At 40.4% G+C, this 24214-nt stretch overlaps 1 protein-coding gene across 1 annotated transcript in view; it reads right to left on the reverse strand.

The window, feature by feature from the left end:
* The window catches only part of COL25A1 (collagen type XXV alpha 1 chain), a 323498-nt gene that overhangs the window by 268302 nt on the left and 30982 nt on the right, over positions 1-24214 (reverse strand). The gene's annotated exons all lie outside the window — the stretch shown is intronic.

The following is a 24214-nucleotide window of genomic DNA, read 5'->3' on the forward strand; positions in this document are numbered from 1 at the left end:
AACGTCTGAGACCTCTCTCTATACACTAGCTGTCAACATAAACACTAAGAATGTCAAAGATCAAGCGTTCAGTCATGTTTTAAACATCAGACAGTCACAGTTTTCCATCCCATACATCAAATCACCATAAACAGACACCAAACACGTTGAATGCATTGCTCACAGTGGTAGACAAACTCAGTAACATCAGCTCTTCTGATTCCACTCTTTTCTCACCTCTTTCCACACTGATGTTCTGTGTGGGAAGCAAAGAGAATGCCTAACAGTTCTGGCAGAAAATGAAAGACCTTGCCTATTGGACTTCTAAAGCACTTCAGTATTTAGGATTGTAAATAGATGTCCCTAAAAATCACAAACAGGAATGAAATGCCTAAGCATTACTTTTTAATCCCAAGAAATTTCTATATGTACCTTTAAGCACTTAAATACCTTTGAGAAATTGGCCTCAATAGAAATTTTTGTGTCTACAGAAGAAAAAAAAAATGCATAAACACATTATAAAGCACAGTGTTGTCTGGGAGATATTATAGGATGATGTCAGCTATGTGAACTGTGGTTTCTTTATTGGGCTCATTACATTTTGTCTTAACCATTAACTGATTTGCTCTTCAGTAGACCCTTGTTCGAACCTTAAGGCTCCTTGAGATTGAACAGACCTCCAGATCACTCTAGGTACTTGTATTAGCAGTTTAACTCACACTGAAGAGACATTCAGAAATGACCATACAGAAGACATCTATTAAAAACAAAAGCAGTTCAGTGGAGACAAACAGATTGTCTACAAAGGCCATTCACAAAGCACACATTGGCTTTTTTGGCTGTGGAATGCAGGGTGCGGGGTGGGGAGGGGGGGGGAGTTGACCACAGAATTTTAATTATGTTAAACAAGACTCAGCTGAGTCTGCCAGTGCATCAAATTTGAGTTTAATAGCCCTCAGTCAGGTATACAAAGTGCTGAGCATAGCAGAAGGGGCTGTATTGTACACATGCTAAAATACATTGCTGAATGAAACCTTTTCCCAAGGAAGACAGACAAGACTGACCTGAAGTTCTCTCCAATTTATTTCTAAATCCATATAATAAAACCAAAAGTATTTACTTTAAGTAGTTCTTTCAAAAGCATGGTTTACATTGCAGAAAATGAGGTCTAAATCAACATTTAATTTGAGCAGATGGAACCAATTTTCCCTTTTGTAGGGCAAGCACTGTGTGCATTCTTTAACCCTGAGTTGTTTCAGCACTTTATTGGCCTGATTGATTCAGGTTCCAGTATGTCCAGTTACAGGAAGACATTATCATGATCTGCAAAAAATAAAGTGAAGCCCAGCAAGCTACACAAGGAAATCATGGTGCCTTCAAGGCAAAATTACACACCTACAATTAAGTTCTTTGTGGACTGAACTTCCTCAGCTAATACAGCACGTTGCAACGCATTTCTAAATAATATTCTTCAGCTGTAGGTCAGCTGAAATGCCAAACTGTTTATGCAGTCCATTACTGCTAGACAAGATGTGTGCACCCATCAGATCACCATGTTAATACATGGTCTCATTTGGGTGCTCTAGCAATGCTCAGGTTAAATCAAGTGATCTGTTCCTGCAGTCCGGATACCGTTCTTTAAAGATAAAAACCTAAACTTTAAAGTCACCCTAACAGCCTCCTTCGGGGTAGACCCATGCTTCAGAGAACTGCACAGAGATCAGCTGTTAGATCTGATTACTTGACAAAGAAGTGGAGGTATGTTTTATAGGCATGTCACACAGCTGTCCTTCAAGACTCATTTAGTTTAACATTAGGCTGTTAGGAAAAGAACCACCAATACACGTTCAGATCATGCATCAACTTTGCAGCTGGTGCTGAGACTGATGCAGGTTCCCAGCAGTCCTCTGTGCCTACCAACACCTGTTCACCACCTACTCAAGTAAGTTCTGTTTTCAAGATCTCCGTTTACATCCTGAACATGGGACATCATAAGCCTTAGTTTGCTATCAAACCAAAGTTGAACGCTTTACACAGATTCACAGATTGTGTTGGGTTGGAAAGGATCCTCAAAAGTCATTTTGTCCAACCCCCTGCAGTCAGCAGGGACACCTCCAACTAGATCAGGTTGCCCAGCACCACATCAAGTCTGATCTTGGATATCTCCATGGACGGGGCCTCAATCACATCCTTTGGCAATCTGTTCCAGTATTCCACCACCTCCATTGTGCAGAACTTCCTCCTGATGTCCAACCTAAATCTCCCCTGTTCCAGTTTCAAACCATTGCCTCCTGTCCTATCACCACAGGCTCTTCTAAACAGTTCTTCCCCAGACTTCCTGCAGGTCCCTTTCAGATATTGAAATGCATCTATAAGGTCTCCCTGGAAGCTCCTCCTCTTTATGCCAGACAGTCCCAACTACCCCAGACTGGCTTCGTAGGAGAGGTGCTCCACCCCTCTGATCATCTTTGTGGCCCTCCTCTGGACCTGCACGAGCAGGTCCATGTGTCTCTTGTATTGGGGGCCCCAGAACTGGACACAGTGCTCCAGATGAAGTTTCACCAAAGCAGAGTAAAGTGGCAGAATCACTTCTCTCAACCTGCTGGCCATGCTTCTTTTGATGCAGCACAGGATGCAATTTGCCTTCTGGGCTACAAGCACCCATTGCTGGCTCATGTCCAGCTTCTCATCCACAAGCACCCTCAAGTCCTTTTCTGCAAGGCTGCTCTCCATTTCATCATCCCCCAGCCTGTAGTGATGTCCAGGGTTGCCCTGACCTAGATGCAGGGCTTTGCATTCTGCTTTATAGCACCTCATGAGATTCTCCTCAGCCCACCTCTCCAGCCTGTCCTGGTCCCCTATGAATGGCATCTCATCCTTCAGCAAACTTGCTGAGGGTGTATTCAATCTTGCTGTCTATATCATTGATGAAGAACTCAAAACATAATCCAAAAATATACCAAAAACACAATCAAGAGATAGAGATCATGAAGAGTTTAAAGAGTTGGAATTTTTTTCAGTTAAAAAAAATTGCAGCTATTACAAGAGAATGTAACAATGAACAGCTTAGCGGGATCAATAATTCCATTGATTCCTCTCTGCACAGTTAACCAAAACTAATTCTTTTACTTCACACTCATCTTTATGTGAATGGCACTCATCCTTTGACCCCCTGCCTAACCTCACACTGGAAATGTATTTGTGCAGCACAATTGACACTTTTGTTGGGTCTTATTCCAGAAAGCAAATCCTTATTCATGCTGCAATTGGGGCATCAGTAGGAGTACTGTCCCAGGACTGTGTTTCTGTGGCTGGTTTGATGGCTTATTGTCTATTCTATGAACTTTTGTAAGAAATCTGACAAAGCTGGCTGACAAACAACCCAGTAATTTCAATCAATTCAGATATTGGAACCTGGAAGAAAGTGTTACAATTATCCATCTCACTGAACCTCCTGAATTTCACCAACTGGTGCTTTCAACAACCCCATCATTTCTGTGGGAGATAGACACCTTTTAGAAAGTCATTTGATCTTGATTGAAACGTTTCAAATGCTGGAAAATCCACTGAATCAAATGTTAAGTTGCAGTGTTTAATTCCTATTATTTTCTTTGAAATCCTCCGTTCAATAGGAGAAACCCCAAGATTTAGAAATGGTCACAAAGACAAACAAGAACTCTCAGCACAGGGTGTCATCTCTAAAGGAAAAAAAAAAAAAAGTATAGAGCAGATCAAATTGGGGTTTTCTTCTTAAAACAAAACCACCTAACCATGACTTTAAAATCCATTAAGCTTCAGAGTGTGGTAAGAAAGCTAAATATTATTGTAGTAGTCAGCAGAAATATTCATGCACCACGCAGTTTCCAAATTTAACACCTAACAGATATCTAAATTAAAAATTAGTGACTTGAGGGTTGTGCAACTCCTCAACAGCATATCATCATGTGTTAATAAGAGAAACATTTACTCATTTGCTTCTCTCTGGCTTTTGATGATAATTCTTATTTCGTTGATAAACAAATTAAAAAAAAAAAATCTTATCTCACTTTCCATTGTTTTAACACCTCAAAGGTCAAGATATGGAATAGGGTCCCTAGGGAGGTGCTGAGTCCCAGTCCAAGGAGGTGCTTAAAGACACAGAGATGTGGTGTTGAGGCTTAGCGCCAGATTTGGCAGAGTAGGATAATGGTTGGACTTGATCTGAAAGTTCTTTTCCAACCAAAATGATTCTATGGTTCCAAGATTTTTCAAAAGATTTTGGTGATAGAGACAGACTTTTATTTGTGAAAAAAAATACTACTAATGTGTGTCTGAATTAACTGGGGAACAACCAGCTAGTAGTATCATTTACAAAAGCCTAGAAGTTAGAAGAGATTGAGGGGAGGTGTTGGGTGTTTTCGAGTCCCCCTACCCCAAATTTAGAAAATATTTATTACAATATGAGAGAAGTACCTCTGAAGAAATTTTTTAGATAAAAATCGTTCTTTGCCTATTGAGGCATCTAAGAAATATTTCCATGAAAGATCACCTAATGTTTATTTTTCTAGTTTGATGGTTCTGGACACTGCAAATGGCTTTATCTAAAAGTAAAATGTAAATTTAAATCCTTCTTTTAGTAGGGCCTTGTAAGACATTGTCTCTGAAAGAAAAAAATTGAATATTTCATTTACTCACAAAGAACAATCACTGAATGTTGCAGACTGCACTCTAAGCCACTAGCCAGCATCTTGTATTGGTTGTAGCAGAATTGCCCAGTCCTGAAGTATGAATGTGATTGTTGCAGCTAAGTACAAAATATCTCTATATTTGGAAAATACAAGCTAAATTCTACATAGTGGACTTACGAGATCAATTCATATGCTCAGAGTTGGAACTGTTTAGATGAACTTCCCATATAGCACAAGTTCACACAGTTTCCAATACTAAGACCAAATGTAAAGCTTACAAATCCAACACCTCTCCAATTCACCACAGGCTCATGGGTTCAAATCCCATCGAGACATATCTCTAGACACACAAAATTATTCAGATATGCCATTCCTATGCAAAGGATTGACTGCATTTAACACCTACAACTGGTACCAAGCAGATTCTTTGCATGGGAGAGAAGTGGAACCCCTATTCTGAAGTGGCAACTGCTTTAATAAATATTTTTTAAAAAATAGAGACAGAAATAGGAAGTTTGACTTTTCTCTTTTTTTTTTTTTTTTTTTTTTGCTTTGGTTTGTTTGGTTGGGGGATTTTGGTTTTTTGTTTTGGGTGTGCCTTTTTCGGTTGGTTGGTTTTGGTTTTGTTTTAATTCAACAGCTTCCACAGACCAAACCAGCCTGAGGTGAAGAAAGAGACACCTACACAGCTAAAACTAAGGCATCCTTTTCAACCTTTGCATCTGTCACAAATCTTATGCAATCTGTGTCAACAGATTGGAGGGCAGAAACTGAAAGTTTGGTCCTTTGCTCTTTTGGGAACTCTGCCTGCAGCCTGTGTTAATATTTCTCACCCATTTGTGTAATGTTCTCTAAACACCAAGTGAAAAAAAAGCACCAAATCAAATGTAAATTTATCATCTCATTTGTAGAATGAAGCTTTTCAAATTTGTCTGTGAAGATTGTTCAGTGCTACAGATGCCTTCTCTAAAATTCTGGAGTAAATTTAAATGTGCCCAGCAATTCTGAAGTTACTTAACTAGTTTCAAGCCATTGCAATAATTTATCAGACCAAAGGTAGAGTAGTCATTGCAGGGCAGCAGCATGTGTTATATTTGATCAGAGAACTATCTCAATGATATTGCAGCGGAGGCATCTGGTTTATGCCTAACAGATGTGAAAATTTTGTTCAAATTCAAAAAGATCCTTCCAGAAGCCATGTAGACTATCAGCATCCATCTTCTGTGACAAGGACTTCCACAGGCTAACCATACGTTGCCCAGAAGTCTTTACCTCTGCTTACTGTGAGCAAGCCAGTTGTGTGATCATCACTTGATCTTGCATTAGAGACAAGTGAACTACCATTATCTAGTCACCTTCTCTGGATCAGCTGAGATTTTACAGCAATATGTGCAATATTTCAATACAAAGACTCTTAGACGTTCTTTACACAAAAGAAACTCCATAGATTCAGCCTTTCACTCCTTTCTATGGCTTTTCTAGTTCCACCACATCCTTTTTGATATGGAGACTATCAAGGAATTATGCCACGACAGTGTGAGGAACTTCGCTCTTGTTACACATAATTCCTCAATGTTACAACATTAACAATAGGGAGTGTTGTCTCACCATAAAACCTTGTTTTAACACCTCCCATGTCAAAACATTCTCACATTGTAATTTGCTTTAAAAGGGCTTAAGGTTACACTACAAAAAAATTAGGTATGACATTAGCAATTAAATCAAAAGACGAATGTATAATATCGAGTTATTTCTGATGCACAATTAATCAAATGTCTTTTTAAGTCTTTCAATCTTTTCAGCATCCAGTACAACTCATTAAAGATCCTGCTGATTAGTTTCTCATCACCACTCTCACCTTGAGCCTTCTTAATGTGAAAAATTAAGTTTTATACCATTTCTCTAACTGCCTCTCATTATCTAAGTTTTGTTCCTTGAACATCAGAAGCATCTCTTTAGTATAAGTGCCCACAGTACAATTCTCAGCTTTTCAAGGCTACATAATCACAGTTTCAAGCACTTAAAGTTAGAAGTCTACAGCTGATCACAATCCCCATATCTCAAGTTGGTTTGTTGCATGCAAACCTGACTTTAAAGGCCAAGATTTTAGAAAATAAATTATCTTAAATCAAAAAGTCTTTTTTAACTTTTTTAGTAAGTCTGATGCTTGTATTAGAACATATACAGATAGGATATTATTTATTATGAACCAAAACGGCAGGCACCCAAGTAGAGAGACTATCAAGAGATGCTAGGCTGACAAAGTCAGAGCTGGGGGAATCACACCCTTCATGAAAATACCATACAGGAGATCCTCTTAAATATTTTTTATATTGTTTTAGATGCAAGACTTAAAAGCCACGAAACATGAAATATTGTTATGCGTTATATTTGATGGACTATTTAGCTACCCTGTTGGGTAATCACTACTGAAAGGCAAGCTTTGAAACTTCTGCCCTTCAGAAGAACAAAGTGCTTGAACTCAACCACTTATTCTATTGCTGGTTAGGCTTAAAATAGCCTTGATGTCTTGGTTTCACAGCATGAATTCATTTTGAAAAACCATTGAGAAAATAGTATTAATCAGGGAGAGTCAAAGAAGCAGCTGGCACCACCACTATGTGAAAAGAATGTTCCCCAAAAGTTCAAGCATCTACATTACTGTCCATCATGGTTCCCCCTTCTAATATTTCAAAGTCATAATAAAGTGCTAACTGCTGTCTTCGGTGAGAAAGAGGAAGTAGTAGCCTGCTGGAATGAGAGAGGATATGGAGCCATCCAAATGTAGACAGAAGTGCCTTCTGCTTCCAGGACACTGCCAGTGGCACAGATTTGCTAATAGTTAACAGAGGTGCAGAGAGTGAACCCAACAGCTCACAGCTCTTCACAGGCTTTGCTAAAACCTTCACAAATAGAGCTAGCATTCAGCCCTGTAGTCTCCTGAAGCGATTCACTACCTTCAGCTCTCTTGGGTGTTTCTCCAGAGTACAGGTACAGATTTAACAGCTTGGTACAAAGGTAAGCGTGGGGGGAATAGGATACACTACAAAGAGATGTTCAGATCTTTGGATTTAGGTTTCTAGCTTCAGGTAATGAATTAAGATGATGTGACGAAGCAGGGATCTATTTGTTTCAGTCTCTCCAAATGACTGTTTTCTCCCTCTCTCAACACATCCTTATTTTTCCAGCTCTTTCCAAGTCTGCAATAGCCTTCAGGAATTGGTTCCTCAGGATTTAACATACTGCTTACCCTACAGAAGAATAGGAAGGTATCTAACATGCACTGTGCCCAGAGAATTGCACAAAGGCTGAGCAGAACTCATGCATGCAGCAGGTGTGTACAGTATCAGATGATCAGCATCAATGCAGAAAGCTGTTTATTTGGTGGGGTTTTGTTGTTGTTTTGGTTTGAGTGGGGGTTCTGTGAGGGGGTTTTGGTTGGTTTTGGGGTTTGGATTTTTTGGGTTGTTTTTTGTTGTTGTTTTTTCAGGGTGGGTATGCTCACCAAAAACATGGAGAAGTTTCTGACTGTCCATAAAACAGGAAAAGAGGAGTTACTGGTGTAAATTCTTCAATATACATTTTCTTTCATCTTGGTTAATAAATACCTCAAGCAGAATCTTCACAACTCTGAACACTCATTAGAGTCTGCAGAAATTACATTACAATTAATGACTCATAAGGAGAAACTTCTTTACTTAGAGGACAGAACAGGTTACTCAGAGAGGTTGTAGAGTCTCCTTCACTGGAGACTTTCAAAACCCAGGATGTTCTCCTGTACAATTTGATCTAAGCACACCTGTATTACCAGGCGGGTTGGACTAGATGATCTCTAGAGGTCCCTCCCAACCCCTACCATTCTATGATTCCAAGAGAACTCCACTCTCAATACAGCTATGGCATGTATGGAGAATCTATTTTGAAACCGGCTAGACTAAAAGAAACCACAGCCACCAGTAGCAAAACCTGAGGTACACAGAAATCACTTCACACTGTTCACTAATATCTCTCAGCCAGCCAGGGTATTTCACACAGCTGCAAGCACTATTTTAAAGTACATTGTAGATCCATCCTCCACCTCACCACTGTAAGAGAGGGGAACTGAACCTGTATACAACACAAGCACAAATTAAAGCATTGGGTTCAATCAGGACATACAGGGTCTCAAACAAAATATATAACACAAACTAGACAATATATACCACCACCTAATTTAGCCTTGTGTCCAGGCACCTGTTAGAAAGCATAGCATACTCATAGAATCAGAGAATGGTTTTGGTTGGAAGATGACCTTTCAGGTTACCAAGCCCAACCCTCAATCCAGCGCTGTTTGGTCACCGCTAAACCGTGCCCTTCAGCACCACAGTTACACAGATATAAACCACACCAGGGATGGAGACACCACCACCTCACTGGGCAGCCTGTTCCAGTGTTTGACAACCCATGTGGGGAAGACATTTTTCCTAATATCCATCCGAAACCTCTCCTGATGCAACTTGAAGACATTTCTTCTTCCTGTTATGAGACCAACCTTGTCTAGGCAGGGCCAATGGTTTTAAATTAGAGCATGGTACATTTAAATTGGACATTGGTCAGAAGTTCTTCACAAATGAGGGTAGTGGAATACTGGATTCAGTTGTCCAGAGATGTGGTGGAAGCCACATCCCTGGAGATATTCAAGGTCAAACTTGATGGGTCCTTGAGCAGCCTTATCTAGTTAGAGATGTCCCTGCTCACTGCAGGAGGGATGGACAAGACAACCACTAAAGATCCCTTCCAACCTAATGCGTTCTATGACTGATTCTGGCTACTCTGTCAAAGCAGAATATTGCTTCATCCCTTCTTTCTGTGCGTGCCTGACTTACCTAAACACTAGGATTTTGTAGCAGGACCTCCCTCTAGATCTTGCTGCTGCAGAATGACGTGTGTGTGTGCCTCCATGGGGTGGAAAAAAGAAAAGTACTACTTTGTACACCTGCAGCACAGGCTATACACATCAAACTGAACTCGTAAAAGCACTCTGCACCTCTTTAAGACACGACTCAGAGCAGAAGAGGCTCCAAAGACAGATTATGCCTCTGGAACATCATTGTGCCTCCAGAGCTTCCTCTGTGCCCTACCCATTCAACCACATTCTAACCCACAACCAGAGCTTAAAGTCTAAATAAAAAAAATCAGGGAATTCCATGCAACACAAGTTAGTAAAACCATCAACCTGCTATTTTTTAGTCATCTAAAAACTATTACTGTACTCTGCACTTAAGTTCTTGAACAGTTTGAATTTCAAAAGAAAATGTGTCATTGTCATAGAATAATACACTAAAAATTGCCTGTAACTGTTTTGAAAGCACGCTCAAAATGGGATTAGCCTTTCCAAAGAAACCAAACTTTTGGCATGGCATGCACTTTTCATCTTGTCAGAGTGCTATGTGATGCCTCTATAAGCAGCTATATTTTCTGTTGTCAACAAAAAAACTGTTTAGTACAATGTTTTAATAAATTATATAAGAGACATCTAACTGATTTTCTTAAAAAAAACGTGTAGTCCCCTGACTGCTGAAAACCTAAGGCTGGCGGGAAACATTCAACTGAGATTTAAAACTCCCAGTACAGCTGTAATTTCCCAGATGTTTTTAAAAGCCTCTGCCAAGTCATCCCTGGCCAATGGACCTCCACATTTCATAAATTCAGAAGGTTAGAGGATACTAAAAAGTTGTACACATCCTATAAAGTGAACCAAATAAACCAGTTTGCATCAAAACTTGACAATGGAAGGCCTCTAGAGGTTGTTAGTCCTAAACTATCACAACTTTCTTGGCAATAGAAAGATTGTTCAAAATAAGTTATTGCTCATGAGAATTAGTTTATTGTCACACGAATTCCCCTTGCTGATCTCTGCAAATCAAAACGTATTAAGAACTAGCAGCAGTGAACTGGAGAAACTGGCATCCTTGTGCACAGTATTGAGGCTATGGAAACACGTTCAGCAGGTATAAATCAGCACTTTGACTTCAGTGACATTACTCCAGTTTGTGCTAAGTGATAATCTGACTCATGACATTTAATATCCTTCCTGTTTAATATCCTCAGCCCCAGGAAAGAATTAAAAACACTTAGTTTGTTTCTGTCATTCCAATTCCACTATCAGACAGCCATGAAGTGAATGAATGCCAACACCGTTGCATGCCATTAGAGTTACACATTTTCACCAGGCAGAAAAGTAACTTGATGTTGCTTCAGGTCCTTGTAAGTCCAGGCCCAGACAAATGAAACTCTGTCAAGAGCTACCATATGACCTACTCTTGTCATTCAGGAAGACACCAGCTTGTATCAGTAGGATCCAAACCCATCATGAAAAGAGAACAACTTACACTGTGCTCTGTTCCGCTTACAACTCTTATTACAGTCCTGAGAGTATAGAATCATAGAATCCACAAGGTTGGAAAAGACCTCAGAGATCATCAAGCCCAACCTATCACCCAGCACCTCATGACTAACTAAACCATGGCTTCAAGTGCCATGTCCAATCCTTTTTTGAACACCTCCAGGGATGGTGACTCCACCACCTCCCTGGGCAGCACATTCCAATGGCAGATCACTCTTTCTGGGAAGAACTTTCTCCTCACCTCGAGCCTAAACTTCCCCTGGCACAGCTCGAGACTGTGTCCTCTTGTTCTGTCACTGGTTACCTGGGAGAAGAGACCAACCCCCACCTGACTACAACCTCCCTTCAGGTAGTTGTAGAGATCAATATGGTTACCCCTGAGCCTCCTCTTTTCCAGGCTAAACAACCCCAAGCTCCCTCAGCCTCTCCTCATAGGGTTTGTGCTTGAGACCTCTCACCGGCCTCATTGCCCTTCTCTGGGCACGTTCAAGTGTCTCAATATCCTTCTTAAATTGAGGACCCCAGAACTGGACACAGTACTCAAGGTGTGGCCGAACCAGTGCTGAGTACAGGGGCAGAATGACTTCCCTGCTCCTGCTGGCCACACTATTTCTGATACAGGCCAGGATGCCATTGGCTCTCTTGGCCACCTGGGCACACTGCTGGCTCATGTTCAGCGGCTGTCAATCAGTACCCCCAGGTCCCTTTCCGCCTGGCTGCTCTCCAGCCACTCTGACCCCAGCCTGTAGCTCTGCATGGGGCTGTTGTAGCCAATGTGCAGCACCCGGCACTTGGACTTCTTAAATGTCATCATGTTGGACTCCACCCATCTGTCCAGTATGATAACAGTATCTGGTTCTTGAATTGGTAACCAGAGAGCTGCACATAAAAATATTTAAAATGTGGTACGTTTATTAGAATAAGAAGTCTGGTCTGCTGGAGGTGACTCTTCAGATGAACATTGCTGCAGCAAAAAAACCAGGAGGGACACATCGTCATAAATTGTCTCGGAAGTAAGGATGAACAACAGATCAAATAACTTCTGACAGCACATTATGAAAACAAGCTGTCAAAAATTTTTTCTTGGGTTTTTCATTTCAAGGTTTCAGGTAATCCCTTGATACTATAGTCCATTAGACAAGAAAATGCATCCTCTTAACAGCCTAACACTGAAAAGAATCTTTCCTTACGTGAAAAATCTTGCTGTAGATTGAGACACATGATTTCTTGAGACCTCACAAACAGCTCCTCTGGGTGCTTGCTTCTTCAGAGTATCCAGAGAGCTACAAGTGCTAACACTGATGTTTCACAGCTCATACTAAAGCCATTCTACAGCATGGCCTGCAGGCAGACTATGCAGATGGCAAGGCTGCCATTTGTCAGGACAGGAATTTGAGTGCAATTTAAACTCCACATAGCTGTAGAGTGAAAACATTTTTTTAAAGCTCTGCAGTTATTTACTTTCCTTCTTTTTTACTTTTACTTTCTTTCCTTCTTTATTTTCTTCCCCCCACAGTATCATAGCTGACAAAGTTTCTCATTAAATGTGGTTACAGCAATACCTGATATTTGGAGCTATGTCTGGCTGTTGACCAGTCAACAGAAGTGCTCCTCAGGCTCAGTTCTAAGCCAGTTTGTTTAATATTTGTCAGCAACACAGAACCACACCGAACAGTAGGGGTTGAAAGGAACCACCAGAGATCACGTCCAACCGCCCTGCCAAGGCAGGTTCACCTAAAGAAGGTCACACAGGAACACATCCAGGCAGGTTTTGAATGTCTCCAGAGATGGAGACTCCATCACCTCTCTGGGCAGCCTGTTCCAGTACTCCATCACCCTTAAATTAAAGAAGTTCTTCCTCATGAAAGCAGGAGCTGAATGAACAATTAGCAGGCTTGATGAGGATACCAAAATGGGAGATGCTGTTGATTCAAGAAATGAGAGTCCTTGCAGGGAGATCTAGGCAAATTGGAGCACTGGACTATCATTAACAGGCTGAAATTTTACAAGACTAAACTCTGGATCCTGCACGTAGAACAGAGTAATGTCAGAGAGAAGTGCCAGTTGGGAGAAAGGTGGCTGGAAAGCAGCCCTGCAGAAAGACATCTGGAGGTGTTAGTGGACAGCAGTCTCAGTACAAGCCATCAGTGTGTCCTGGCAGTCACCAAGAGGGCAAACAGCATCCTGCAGGGCATCAAATATAGCATCACCAGCCATTCAAGAGACAACTGTCCTGCTGTTTTCAGCCTTGGTGCAGCCTCACCTTGACTACTGTGTGCAGTTCTCAGCCCCACAGTTAGAAGAGGAAAGCAGCAAAGCAGGTGGAAGAGCTGGAAGGCATGTCCTGTGAGAAGTGGCTGAGGACTTTGTTTGCCAGGTTCAGAAACAGAGGAGGTTGAAGGGTGACCTCCTGGCTCTCTACAGATTCCTGAGCAGGAAAAATGGACAGGGAGGTGCTGATCTCTTCTGCCTCATACCCAGTGACAGAACACATGGAAATAGCTCAAAACTGCTTCAGAGAAGTCTCTGACTTCACTTGGAAATATTTCTTTACTGAAAGGATGTTCAGACTCTGGAACAGGCTTTGTAGAGAGCTGGTCAATGACCCAAGCCTGCAGTGTTTAGGATGCATTTAAATAATGTTTTCATGTTTGGTAAGCCATGAACTGGTCAGGCAGTTGGGCTAGATGATCATTGTAGGTCCTCCCAACTGAACTAGTCAATATCAAAATATATTATGGCCACACTGCTCTACCTCCTCCTGTTATTTATTGTGTGTGAATTGAACTCCGTTCTCCCATTTCATATTGAGAATGAAGACAAGTGCACCAGCACATACATATGTAATGCATCAGAACAACTTCCCAAAGTACTTCCAGTTCATTCCAAATTGTGAATCATAGCAGCAATCTTGAGTTATGAGTAGCACTGAATGTTTACAGCATAATTAAACATTAAAAACAGTTCTAGCAGGTTTTAAATAATTCAACAATGAAATGTGATTCCACCTAAGTTTTATGGAACATGCATTTTGTGGCAGACTTCTATGCTACAACGGAACTTTTTCTTAAACATTTCTATTTTCCATTCAATGGTAATTCAGTTTTCTGACCAGGCACGAGTCCTAAGATAAAAATACATTCAGTACAATAGACATGGAAAGCTGCAGTAACATTGTACTGCCGTGTCAAATAGATCTGCAAAAACAGAATACCTTAAAGCCATCACTCTCCATCCAGGTCTCAGTTCCTGTATACGTTAGCTTCAGCAGAGGAACAGATTTATTAAATTTAATGGGGCTACCTTCTGGAGCATGCACCATACAAGCATTTGCAGGGCTGGGTCAAATGGAATTCACTGTAACAAAAATTTATTGCACAAGTGTTGTACAGTCAAATGAAACAAAATGAAGGCAGAGGAAGAAAAAGATCTTTCAGTGGCAGAAAAACAACACATGAGAAGGATTTCCTAAATTATTTGTGAGGAAAAAGTAGTTCCTGCAACTTCATTTTTTTTCCCCCCAACCACCTCTTTCAGGCCAGTTCAGATAAACTTTATTAAGCTTGTCAGTGTTGCATTCCTTTATGTATGAATAGACTGCTTCTGAAAAAGGTCAGCATTAAAACCACAAGCAGGCTTTCAACATCAGAAGAGTCAAAAAATAGGCATGCATTCTTGAAAAAGAACTTTCTGAAACTGAAAGATTACAGTGATGGTAAAAAAATCTGGAGCTTCATCTTCCCACACTCAACTACTCTGACTTCTGTCTTGCACCTGTTTAGGCAGGTTCTGGGAAGTAGGACCTTTATTCCTACATATGTATAAATAAATACCATAGAGATGTCAATGACAATGTAGCCCTTTAAAATTTTTGGATGTCAAATGCTAGGCATCTAAACATGCATCAAAAGAGATACTTTCCCTTCAAAGTCAATGGGAACACTTTGAAATCAACTGCTTACATAAGCGTCCAAATACAGAGTGGTGTGCCTCATGTTAAGTGCTCAAGGTGAAAAGTTTACCTACTTTCTTACTGTTGTAGCGGAACCAGCACACACCACCACTGGCAGAAGTGCTCTGTGACAAGGTGCAAACAGTGCAGAATGTCTCACCTACAGTGCCTACAGCCAGGCACTGCCATGAGAGTGAAGCTATTGTGATCCTTCTGAAAGGCAGTGGGAATTCTGTCTTCAGTCTAGTGACAGTTATGTGATTTTCCTGGTGCTTCACCCTCCTCTTCCTTTAGGATTCCCTCAAAAACTGCAACACCTACACCTGATCCAGTTCTTAGGGGAAGTGGTGGTATACTGCAGTCCCAGAGAAAAACAGTTCATTAAGATTCATCCTCTGTTCCTAGTTGTGCCACAAACTTCCATGGATTTAGCTTGGATTCCCATAGATGTAGCAGTGAAAAATATGCACTAGACTACATATAAAAGGCTTTGAATGTTCGTAAATTAATTTCAGATGAATGGAGAAGAAGAGAAATGTGTATGGTCTTTACAACACTAAAAGGAACAAAGGCATTACAGCATGAGTGTGTCTGGTTGTGTGATGTAATGGTCAGCCTCTAGCTCTTTGGGCTTTTCCCTATCAGAGAAAGACTCATTTTCCATATGGCTCCAGGGACACACACATACGTGCTGTAGGCACTCATAGAAACCATACATCTGCACGTCAGTGCTTCTGACCTTCCATCAAACTGACACATGCAAACACCCAGGTACACCTGCAACTTTTGTGGCAGCATCAATCAAAAGATACATTTAGACTGAATATTAGGGGAACATGAGCTAAACAGCCAGTGATTCAAGAGGCAAAAGTTCAGCTGATGTAAATCAGTATAGCACCACTAAAGCTGGATGTATCTCAATCCCTCTTAGCTGAGAATTTGATCCTGGCATATAATCTGTAAAAAAGGGACTAAGCTTTAAAGTCTCATGTTTAGTGCCATGCACACAGACAGCCCCATGGAATACCACTGAAAACTCAGTGTTATTAGTATTTAAAACCAAAAATTCCCCATTACTAAACACGAAACAGAGCAAGGCTATCATCCTTCATATCCACAGGATTTAAAATACTTCCTGTTCTACTTATCAAGGCTCCTGTGAAGTTATCAGCTGGAGCAGGATAAGCCAACTACTGAACTTAAATAAAGAAAATTAGCTCTTAACAGCACAGTGCCTTTGGTATTAGAGACACTCTGTGCTACACTAGAGAATTTGTGTGACAAGTTCGGATAAGAGGCTGTCCAATTCAATCCCCCCTCCTAACAGGATGGCAGCAGTGCTGGACCTGATCTTACAAAGCTCTGACAATTTCATAGAGCTATTCTCTCTTTTTCTCTCTTTGCAACCAAGACAAGAACATTTGGCTCAAGCAGGCAGGGTTTTCTTCAGTAAACATGTACTTTCAGCCAACTTGAAAGGATTAATGAATCCAGGTCAAGTTCACAGACTAATTTCATCTGGGGAAAAGCAAACAGAGCTAGTGCCATAAAACCTCCCTCTGAGGCTGGAATTGTTCCCTCCTTACCCAACAGCTCAATCAGAGCACTGTGGGTATGTGGGAAATCTGGGTTCCACTGAGCACATCTAGGACAGCTAACATAAAGCAGTCAGAGGGAAGGAGATGCCTTCTCAGCAGTTTGAATTTCCATTTTTATCCACCTGGCCCATGAAACACCCAAAACGAAGCACTCTGTCCCTGATCTGGCAAATTATTTCATGTCAAATGAAGCATCGCTTTCACGTTGCCCTCCTGAAACATAAGAAAAACAAAACACTACCTTTCGTTCAGTCTGAACCAACTTCATTTTGCCATTTTATGCTTATTCAAGTGCAGGTTTTTACACTGACCCCTACACTATATAGCATTGCTTACAATTAAATCCTAATTTCAAGTAATCACCATCTAAAGGCAATATGTGTGTGTATATATATATATATATATATATATATATATATATACACATTTCCCCCCCAAATGAAGTCAAGTTAGCTATTATTTTTTTTCTTAAACTATAAAATGTAAAAAAAAAAATACTTTTTTATGTTCACTATTTTTATGATTCCATTCTATTCAGCATACTGCTCTATAGAGAAAAGTTCCTTCATAGGATCATAGAATCCAACTGTTGATCCAACATCACCATGGTCATTAAATCTTGTCCCACAGTGCCATGTGTATGCATTTGCTGAACACCTTCCAGGAATGGTGACTCCAGCATCACCCTGGGCAGCCTGTTCCAATGCCTGACCACCCTTGTAGGAAAGACATTTTTCCTAATCTCCAATCTAAAGATCCTCCAGTGCAATTTGAGGCTTCTTTTTCCCTGAAAACAAGCAGCTACAAATATTGCTTTCATCCAGACATTTTTCCCCAATCTTCAGTCCCCTTTGTGCTCCCAGATGGTCTTAATTAAAATAAAATAGCTTCTAATTTACAGCACAGGAGACATTTGGAAACTGTTGTCGAAGTAGTGTTAGTGAAACCTCAATAACCCAGATCTCACCCTCCGACAGGTACATCAATATCCTTAATTTATCTGCTTAAGTTCCTGTTGCGCTCATAAGTCTTCTTTCCTGTAACAATTGGACTGAGCTTCCATAGTACCTTAACCCCTCAAAAATAAATAAGTGTCACATGTCACCACATAAAGAAGTATTTATTCCTTTCCATTTTTTCCATCCCCCTTCTCTGAGCTGCAGCTAGAGACTAACACACAGAGAAAACAAACTTTGTCTGGAGCATGACCAGCAGTCTTGCTTTTTCTCTCCAGCATATCACATTTTGTAAAAGAGAAGTCACTGCTCCAGAGCACCGAAGTGGGATACTGTTATAGGCCCAGACAAATGAAACTCTGTCAAGAGCTACCATATGACCTACTCTTGTCATTCAGGAAGACACCAGCTTGTATCAGTAGGATCCAAACCCATCATGAAAAGAGAACAACTTACACTGTGCTCTGTTTCACTTACAACTCTTATCACAGTCCTGAGAGTATAGAATCATAGAATCCACAAGGTTGGAAAAGACCTCAGAGATCATCAAGTCCAACCTATCACCCAGCACTTCATGACTAACTAAACCATGGCTTCAAGTGCCATGTCCAATCCTTTTTTGAACACCTCCAGGGATGGTGACTCCACCACCTCCCTGGGCAGCACATTCCAATGGCAGATCACTCTTTCTGGGAAGAACTTTCTCCTCACCTCGAGCCTAAACTTCCCCTGGCACAGCTCGAGACTGTGTCCTCTTGTTCTGTCACTGGTTGCCTGGGAATAATCCTGTTGTTGTATCTTTGCAACATGCTTCTCAGGCATCCCCCTAGTCTGATTTTCTTGTAAACAAACAGCCCAAGAAGAGTGCCACATGTACAGCTCAGTAACCCAAAACGTAACCAACCAACAACCCTTCCAGTGCTGGATGCAGATTTTGTCTTGTTTCTAACTAGGTTTTTACAATAGGTAGTGCTTCACTTTTATATAAACACAGGCACAAATTTATTAGTAGCTTACAACCAAACCTAAAACCAGGATTTTTTGGGGAGTAAGATTATACATGAATTGGAAACTAAGTATCACTCAGTTCTACTGGATTTCAGTTATGCCATGTGTGATATTTCCCCCTTACACCGAAACACACATAACTACCTAGAAGGACAGCAGAACAACGTTATCAACACACTGCACAAACACACACTAAGTGTATTGTACAGTAAGGAGAAATTGGTTGTTTACCATACCAGAAAGCTTGGAAAAGCTCAATGTATTTGACTGTTCACCTATGCTCTGGTGAGATTACATCTGGAGTAATGTACCCAGCTCTGGGGTCTTCAGATTTCTCTTTCCTCCTCAGCCAGTCTTTTCAAGCCACCTTCTCTGCCATTCTCCTGCCTTCTTCCCACATTTCCAGTTTCAGCTTTCCTCCATTCTCCCATTCCCATGCGCTATTAGTGTCTCTTACTGCATTTGCTTAATCCCTGTTCGTATCTTTTTAAGGTATTTTCATATATGAGAACAAAGTAACATGATGCCCCTCAAAGGATCAGTCTTCTTTTACACATTCCAGTGGTCCTGCTTCCCATCCCATTTTCTGTTTATACCCTTTACTGGGAACATAGTTCTTCAGAGAAAGGGGTATTCTTTTGAGTTTACACATCTAATACAATCCATTCCAGGCCCTGACTGATGTTTTTGATTTGCAAAGCATTATCACAAATCCTGAAGCTAGCAGTGGAGATTGCCACAATGCCTTTTTGCACAGATAGCTCCAATTAACATTAAAGTGACAGACACTAACATGAAGTGCAGCTGTGCATAAATCCCCAGGGAAATCCTCACATACCTGCCAATGATGGCCACAGGTTTGCTCATCATTGCCAGGAAAACTATTAAATGACCTCAGGAGGTGCAAGGATTTAACTACCTTTTGAAAGCTCTTTCCATAATACAGTCTTGAGGAAGACATGGCAGGTAGCTGTATATATGTACCAAAAGCAACCAGCTGTAAAACAGAAGAGAAGACCAACTCCATCAAAACAGGACCTGAATGGAAAATACCGTGTTTACAAACAAACCTCTATGTGTGTGTTGTCACTCACTTAAACCTTCTTCTCCTAACTTGTTACCCTGATGTTTAATTCTGAAACCTTAGTCAAAAAAAGGGAAGGTCCATCAGCCAGTCAGCACTGAACTCTGCTTTATCAGTATCTTAAAGGAAAGGTCCATCAGCCAGTCAGCACTGAACTCTGCTTTATCAGTATCTTATCTTAGCATCAACAAACAAAACCAGTACACAGTGATGTGCCTCTGTTTCTAGAGCTGCCTTAAATAATAACAAGAATGTAAGCAGAAGGTTACAAAGCAGAAAGGGAAAAAATGAAGAGAGGGGAATACAAGGTGGGAAACTGCTATAAGAACACATACATGTGGAGGTAAGAAAAAACATCTCCCATCCCTTCCTGCTACAGAAGTCAGAAAAAGACTACACACAACCACACTAAAAATACAGTCAATTTATGGCACTTTTGGAGCATGAAAATAAACACAGACAACTTGCAATCATACTGAATACCTCCATTCTCTTCATCCCCACAACACACTTCAAGTGCTCAGCAACAAATTGCTTTCCCACATGCGTTTGCATGGAATTCACTGCTTAGTTTTCAGCCCATCTTAAGACAATATTCAAGCTTTTTCTGGTAAGCAGCTACCCCAATAAAGTCTCCAAATACAGAACCAAAATCAAGGTTTCTCATTTACTTACCGAAAGCTTACTGGGCTTTTGGGTGGTTTTACTTATTGAAAGTGGAGATGTACCTTCAAATATTAACATGCCTAATAATTCAGTGTTATTTGCCAGATGATAGCCCAGAGAATGAATTTCCTGCTTAATTATATTTTCTCCTCAATCCTCCTTCCCATGGAAAAAAATCGCAGTTCAGTGCTCTTACCCACTATTAGAATAAATGTGATTTAGTGCTGTTTGGATTCTATGATCACTGCACTTTTATCCAAATTATTTTACTCATAATGAAAGGTAAGAGATTTGAACCTATGCAATCACCAAACATACACAACCCATACATTAGCCACTGGAAGCTAATGGAAGCATCATGATCTGTTAGTAAAGGAATTCAATGCAATCCTTGATGCCTAAACTACTAAATGATATTTGAAATTTTTTTCCCTTTCTTAAAAGCAGAAAACTTTCCCACTTGAGACCCTGAACAGTGGCACCTGAATTTTAGACATGGTCCCATAACCCCCAGGATTCAAAGAATGACTTTGTTTTGCTGGTGATTTAGAGACTGTCTTATGTACCCTTTGATGACTCGAACACTTTCGTTCCTTCATGGTTCAGGCTGCTCATTTCCTTTCAAGAGCTGAAGCCTCTGTTTTTTCTCTCTAGCAGATTTTTCTGTAAGGGCAAGGAATAGGCTGGGAAAATCCTTTTTGATGGAAAGGTTATGCAACAAACTACAGAAGTAATCCTTCTTTCCAAGCTCTCACAAAGCATATAGAAAGCAAGCAAGATACAGTTGGGAAAGCAGAGGCAAAATGTTTAAAAAAAAAAAAAAACACATTTGTTAATTATGGTATGAGGTGTGTTTTTGGTGGATTCTTTTTATTATCAGGGTTGAAATGTTACAATTTATAAAGAGACAGTGAAGGGCCTGACCATACCAACATAATTCAGCATCCTTGAACTGCATCCCTAAAACCATTTCCTGCAAAACCCTACATGACAGAACCCTGGTGGTTTCAGAAATCCATTCTCACTGGCCTTTGGTAAGTCACAAACTGCTTGCAGCTTGATAAAGTTACTCTGCCTCCCACTTGGGCCAAACACAAGAACTATAATACAGCACTATCAGTCTAGTGCTGCAGTAGAATGAAGGAGCTACCTGCTCCACTGCAAACAAGAGTGGGAGCCTCCTCCCAAATCACAAGCATCCCATCTCATGCAAGCTCTACTCAGATCAGAAACATTTTTGCACATATTTTCTGAGAGAAAATTCATACATCTCAATACTTATTATAATGCATGCTATCATCAACATCAAAAATGTAGTCAAGTGACCGCTTGACAGTACCCAAAGCATTCAAACAATGTCCAATCTATGATGTTCAGAGATCTTTTAATGGCTTTTTTTTTTCATCTCCCCTTTCCTCTGCACCTCCACACCACCTCCTGCAACAAAGAGCTCCATTTCTCCTCTCCAGGGAGAACTCTGACAAACAATTTGCTTTCTGAAATAGTTTTGAGACTCCAATCGCCTTTGAAGTGTAAAACCAACAAGTATAAAGGCAATTCCCTGGAGTCATGTTAGTCAATACAGTGAATTTCATGCTTAACACACAGAATTCTAATGAAGACAAACTGTGGTTATTTTACCACATGCCACATCATTAAAAAAGTATTAGAAGTATGTTTTGTTTCTGAAGATTCAGTTTTAACAGCACACAAACCACCTGAGATGCTCAGAATAATAATCTGTGTTTGAAGTCATGAAAGCATTGCCTCCTACAGACCCCTCTTCCTGTCCAAGGTAAGAAACATCTCACCCAAACTGATCTGAAAGGCATCCTATATCCAGCTCTGTCATTTGCTAGGCTTTTGAAAGTCTGTTTGATCACTGAATCTCAGGACAGATATTTCAAGAAAAAAAAAATATTCCATTTGCAGACAAATCATTTTCTAAGCAAGCAACTTTTACTACAATTTTTTTTCATAGCATCCCTTGGATTTTTGCATTATCCCCTTTAAATCCAATATAAAGAGTTGTGTAACCTAAACCAGTTTCATCTGCCTCAATGACAGACAGATTCCTGCAGTCTGTCATTTCTAAAGCGACTCCTTTTTTAAGCCTAACTTGAAAGCTGCCACACAGTTGAATTCAAAGACAAACTTTTGCCCTCTGTCTGAAATGCAATTAAAAAGTAAATGGGCTAGCCATTCAGGATGCTTTCAAGTCCTGTTTTAGCATTTAAAATCTATTAAAGTGCCCTGCAGCTACACAAAGCAAAAAGACATTTTCTCCCCCTCAGCCAATTAATAATACAAAACGTTAATTGATGATATCAAACATCCATGTAGTGTCTAACTCAATTATACAATTATGGGTTTATAAGAAAAAAGCCGAGAAGTTTTGAGCTGCACCTGGAATCCAGAGAACCAAACATATCCTTCCCTGCACCAAAAAAAAAAAGTGTGCCTAGCAGGTTGAGGAAGGAGATTCTCACCCTCTGCTCTGCTCTCCTGAGACCCTGTCTGGAATATTGTGTCCATCTCTGAAGCTCCCAAAACAAGAAGTACAGGGAACAGTTACAGCAGGTCCAGAGGAGGCTACAAAGCACCTCCCTTAATGGGACCAGCTGAGAGAGTTGGGGCTGCTGAGCTTGGAAAAGAGAAGGCTACAGGGGGACATTAGAGTAGCTTTCCAAAATTTGAAGTTTAGCTTTTCATTAGTGAAAAGTATATTTGAATTTGCTTAGTGCTGAGCCAGATTGGTGTGGAAACTGACTGGTATGTTTGGTTTTACAAGCAGACACAGGTTAATATAAATATTTCAACTACTGATCCACAGTGTTCCTTAAGTGTGCATATTTGGCTCAGTTCTAGTCACTGGTAAATTAACAATGTTCCAGAAATATGGATGTCAAAACGACAGCAGAAATGGTTGTACCTTCCTGTGCATCAGGGACAACTGGCAGTTATCTGCAATCAGCTAAGAATTAAGCACCTTTATTAGATCACCTAGAATGCTGACTTTAGAATCATAGAATGGCTTTGCTTGGAAAAGACCTTTAAGATCATCAAGCCCCACCATTATCTAACTCCACCAAGTCTGGTGCTAAACCATGTCCCTCAGAACTACATCTCTGTCTTTTAAACACCTCCAGGGACGATGAATCACCTCCCTAGAGAGCCTCCTCCAGTGTTTGTTATTCTCAATCTAGAGAGGCAACATCTGTCATTCAAAAATAAGTATAAAAGCAGGAAAAACTGAGTCCTATGTATGAAATGTGCCTTCAGTACAATAGCCTGGGCAATCTGCTCTGCAAGTATGACTAACATGTTATGCTTTGAATCTGCATTCAGCAAGGATCCCTCTGACACTATGGCTGCTCACATATGAAGGGTGCTTTTCTTGGTAGCGATCCAACCGTTGGATGTTGGGGTTTTTTTTTTTTTGAAGGTGTGGCAGCTGCTTTGTGTTTAGCTTGATGACCTAGACTTCATTGATTTTGAAGAGTGCTTGAAACATCAACAGACACATTTAAATAGGTTAGATGGATGCACTCAGCATCTGATATAAGAACATTAAGGCATATTTCAAATTGCTTGGAAGTTTAAATTCTGAAGATTCGGCTGATTCTACCAACCTCTACAGTGAGCTTAAATACAACTCCAACAAGTATCCAAGATCAAAGCCTTTGGATACAAAGAGGTAGCACATCCAGAGAACTTCAGTTTCACAATGTCGGGGTGGAGGGAAGGACAATAACTGTCATAATTATTTCTCCGTGGTTCCATAGTTCAGGAATCCTTTGAGGTGCATTTCCAGCTACAACTTCTGACCTTTAACATAATTTCTGATCTATAGTCCATCTCTTTCTTTATATCAATCTATCTATCTATCTATGTATCTATCGAGAAAGAGAGAGATATG

The sequence above is a fragment of the Indicator indicator genome, chromosome 8 (genome assembly GCF_027791375.1).
Source record: "Indicator indicator isolate 239-I01 chromosome 8, UM_Iind_1.1, whole genome shotgun sequence".
NCBI lineage: Eukaryota > Metazoa > Chordata > Aves > Piciformes > Indicatoridae > Indicator > Indicator indicator.